The sequence below is a fragment of the Galeopterus variegatus genome, unplaced genomic scaffold (assembly GCF_000696425.1).
Source record: "Galeopterus variegatus unplaced genomic scaffold, G_variegatus-3.0.2 Scaffold18376, whole genome shotgun sequence".
NCBI lineage: Eukaryota > Metazoa > Chordata > Mammalia > Dermoptera > Cynocephalidae > Galeopterus > Galeopterus variegatus.
In genome coordinates, this window is record NW_007744487.1 from 1,685 (window position 1) to 6,320 (window position 4,636).

General features: G+C 48.3%; 1 long non-coding RNA gene across 1 annotated transcript; it reads left to right on the top strand.

Moving 5' to 3' along the window:
- Positions 1–2,064: 2,064 nt before the first annotated feature.
- LOC103582888 lies at positions 2,065–4,630 on the top strand. Its single transcript, XR_549805.1, has 3 exons — positions 2,065–2,102; positions 3,184–3,413; positions 3,992–4,630. It is a non-coding gene; the product is annotated as an uncharacterized LOC103582888 (long non-coding RNA).
- The last annotated feature ends 6 nt before the right edge of the window (positions 4,631–4,636 follow it).

The window sequence follows — 4,636 nt, forward strand, 5'->3', positions numbered from 1 at the left end:
TTTTTGATTTAAAGCTAAGATTTCACCCACTTCTACACATTATTTCATAACACTCCCCTATATTTGGCTGACCAAATATTATTATCCATTTATTTAAAAGGGAATAGTGTTTCAGGGAAAAAAAAGTAATTTGTCCAATATCACAAGTAAAAAAAATGGTGGGTGATTGTAATTTAATTATCCTTCTACTACATAAAACTTAGAAATGATACTGTAGTTTACATTCAGAATTTATAATACCTACAGAACATAAGTTGTAATATCAAAGTGGTAAAATGTAGAAAATTTAATTATTTTGACTAGATTTACCACTTCAGTATTAGTAAGAATAAAATAACTAATTTTCCAAATGATTGAACTTTCAAATTCTGGCAATAATTTTACAGGCAAAAAAGAAAAATTCAGTTATTTCAAGGCCAGGCATTTTGACTATTTTAAGGGAAGTGAGAAATGGATGCGTACATGGACACATGTCTATACTAATGTGGGTTACACTGGTTCACCCTGAATACATTATGGGTGTTTGCTTCCCCAAATCACTTTTCCCTCTCAGCATCCTTTACCATGTTTTGTTCATTTTTTATATCCAAATACATAATGAATCAAATATTCAACCCTATCATTGTGAGATGTCTAGCCAGCTATGCTCCTGGAGCCTTAATTGTAATGTTAGCTACCATCAGTGTACTTTATATGAGCTTTGATGAAAGTGAGCAAAAGTTAAAATACCTACAACATAGCTGTTACAGTCCCAATTCTGAAGTAGGTTGTTACTTCTTAGTAGATAGTCCAATTATGCTACCATTTTTTTGTTACCTTTCCCCTTAGGAGCATCTCCTTTTCTTCCGTGTTAGGTTATAACAAACCCATTTTAAGAGGATCTCCATAGAGCACGAAATCCTTGAAATGAATGAAAAGGAATTCTGAAAGCAATCTTTACATTTTTTAATTCTAAGGTGGCATTGTGGAGCAGTTGGGGGGTACAGGAGATGGGAAGGGGGAAGGAAATAGCCTGGGAGAAGGAGGAAGGGGGTGTGCTTGAGGCCTGTGGCACTCCCCTCATTCCTGCAGGGGAGACAAGGGGGGCTCCAGTGGTGGTTCAGTCATTGCTGGGCTGGATGCAGATGTGGGAGGTGTGGCTGAAGACTTCAGCACCTCACTGCCCTGGCCCAGGAGATTGGTGTGCTTCCTGTGGCAGCTCGATGGTCATCACTGGGCAGGTTGTGGGTGTGAGCAGGGCATGGCCGGAGCCCTTGGTGCCCCACTTCCATGGCTTAGGTGACCAGGGTGCTTCCTGCAGTGGCCTGGTGGTCATTGCTGGCCTGGTTCAAAAAGTAGAGGGGCATGGCTGAGGCCCCCAGACCTCTGTGATCCCTGGCTTGGGATCCCAGGAAGCTTCCAGTCATTCTAAATTTTATAGGTATTCTTTGGTGGTGTTAGACCTTTACTAGTTAATATCAAACTTAGTCTCTGGTCTGTGGGTATTTTGGTTTTTCTTTCAGTTCTGTGTTGGATTATTTGCAGTTCCCATTACTTAAATTCTACACTGGAACTAATTTGTTTTCCTTTGCTTACTTCTGAAATGGAGGACCTTCTTTTGGGGACCAGCACTTGAGCTCTATAGGTGAGCTAAATTGTTGCTTAGCTGCTGATTCCTTGCAGAAGGCTTTTTGTGCAGCTCAGGTTTTAATTGTTGACATCTGAGTTCTGGTAAATGTAGGTTTGTGGAAATTCTGGTCTGGGCCTGAGTCTTTTCAGCAAACTTCACCCCCTACAGTTCCATATTCCTGACTGGTCTCCACTGAGTGGTCCTGCACTGATTGGTGGGCTGATCAGCTGTCCACGCTGTGTCCCAGTTTCACCCATCTCCCCCCTATCTGTACTGTAAACCCTTGCAATGACTCTCCAGCCTCTGAGTGGCTCCTTTTTTCAGTTGTTCTGGCTCCTCACTCCTATCTGCATCCACAGGAACCCTGTTAGCAGTCTTGCTGGCCTGAAGGCTACCAAGGCCCTCTTCTCCCTTGGCGCATCCAAGCATTGCCAGCTCTTGCTCCATGCTGCACTCACCAGCTCCAGCTTGGAAGCATCTGGGATTTGAAATGGTGAGAGTGATCCTTTCTTTCTCTTTCTCTCACTGTGGCTTCTTCTGCCTACATGAACACTGCAGATCTCTCCTCCTCTTCCCCTGAGCTCTAGCAGCCTGAGATTTTCTGTCATTGCTTTTAATAGTTGAAAATTGGTTGATTTGTGGGAGAGAGTGACACTGGGAACCATCTATTCTGCCATCTTGACTGGAAGCCCCAAAAACAATCTTAAGGAAACTCAGTGAGATACAAAAACAGTTCGGTGACCCAATAAAATGAGAAAAAAATTTTTCCAGGATATGAAGGAGGATATTTACAAAGAGATTAGTACCTTATGAAAGAATGTAACAGAACTACTGGAACTGAAAGTTTCATTAAATGTGTGGGAGAAGCCTCCTGACCTCGGTGGAGGAGCCCGTAGCTATAGGACTGGCTATGGCTTCATTTTTACAGCTGGAGACACACTGGGGGCGGGGGGCTCCACCCAAGGGGCCTAAGGGAGAGAAAAACTCACATGTGTGTTTCCGTTGATGGTTTAAAAAATACAGCAAATGTCCTGAGACACACCACAGGCCACTTATCTAGCCCCTGTGGGGAACGCTGAAGCTGTTTCCAAGTGCTTTTGTTACAACAGAATCACGGGGAACTTCTTTGTACACTGTTCTTACAAAAATTTCTCCATCCCAGCAGCTAAAATGACCAGACCAATTTATCCTCCTCTCCAGCAGAATTTAACACTGCCCATTTCCCCACATCTTCACTGACATTGGGTATTATGATTTTTAAATATTTTTTTGGCTGACTGGCCTTGCTGTTTGTATCTGCACTTCCAGGGTAAGCCCTTTTGCATTCAGGGTCTTCTTTTATGCACCAGGCCACCTTTGTGGTAGGAATGATTTGTTATTCTTTTTCTGTGGGGGAGGAACCAGAGGCCCAGAGAGGGCTTTAGCCAGCATCCCACAGCAGGTTACTTCCCGAGCCGGGATTTGCACTCAAACCACTTACAGATCAAAATTCACGTTGCTGCCACTTCTGTCCTAGCTGCGGCCCTGTGAGGCCCCCTAGTTCCTCTCTCCCCTGACTCAGTTTCCCTCCCTAGGTGGACCGTGAGGCCAACTTCACCAGCAACGTGGTGCTGGTGCTGCTGACCCAGCAGAATGTCACCGTGGAAGCTGGCACCAGCTGCCAGGTGGCCGGCTGGGGGACCTGGCAGACTGGGGGACGTCTCTCGTGCTTCCCTTCATCAATGTGACCCTGAACCCCGAAGACTGCTGTCACCACAACAGTGTGTGCACTGGTGTGCTCACCCGCCAGGGTGGAATCTGCCAGGTATGGCCAGGCCGGGTGCAGACCCAGCATGGGCTCCTCATGGCGGGAGGAGGCATCATGTGAGGACTTGAGCTCCCAGTGGCAGGAGAAAGCAAATCCAGGTCAAAAGAGACTCGGGGTGCAGTGGGGAGCAGGATTGAGCATTTTAACTTGAGAAACAGAGAAACAGCACTTACTAAACACCTACCATGTGCCAAGTCCTGTGCTGATGCCTGGGGACACCCCAGGGAACAAGACAGAGCAAGGCCTGCATTTTTGTAGTTCCCAGACCAAGAAGTGTGGGGGGCTGTCAGACATTGTGATTGCTGGGGGCCTTGGCGGGCATCTGACCCAGCCTGGGGGTGCCAGGAAGTTCCTGGAGTCATCTGGGACCCAAAATTCAATGAGGGGTTAGCCAAGCGAAGGGCGTGGGGAACAGCATGCACAGAGAGGGAACAGAGCGTGCAAAGGGCCTGGGGTTGCATTTGTGGTTCCAGGAGCAGGAAGTTGTGGGAGCAGCTGTCTGCTCAGTGGTGCTGGCTGGGGTGTGGGGTGGAGCAGGGCCCTGGGACACCCTGACATGCCTGCCGCCCACCCAGGGTGATGGGGGCAGCCCCCTCATCTGCAATGGTCTGGCCCATGGTGTGGCCTCCTTCACCATGGAGCCCTGCAGCTGGGGTCCCGACTTCTTCACCTGTGTGGCACGCTTCCAAAACTGGATTAATAGTGTCCTCAACCCCCCTGCTGGCCTGAGGGAAGCCCCATCAAGCCGTGCGGAGCCTGTGACCTGCTGTGGAACCCAGCCTTGACCTTTGTATCCCGGGACGCTCTGCATGCCCCCACACCTCCAGGCCTGCCCCCCACCTCCAGCCCCTGTACTCATGACTCTAAGAAGCCACTTCTCCTCTGCTCCTGATTTCTGCTTCACCAGGGTGGACAGGGCCTGGGAGCGGGAGACAGGCCCCATGGCTCTGGGGAGGGTGAATGGAACATTAGTCGGCATTAGGGGCATCGCCCCAAGTGCAGTAATTGTACAGATGCTGAGAAACAGAGACTGTCGTTATGTCCACCTGGCAGAGGGGATGCTGAGTTTCAGAGAGGTTCGGTGACTCACCTGAGGTCATAGAGCTCGTGTGAACTTTGAACCCAGACCTATGTGATCCTGGGGTCCCTTCACCCCCTCTCCTTTTGGTGGAGGTTATTTTGTGCAGCAGCATGCACGGGAAACCTGGAAACAATATTGG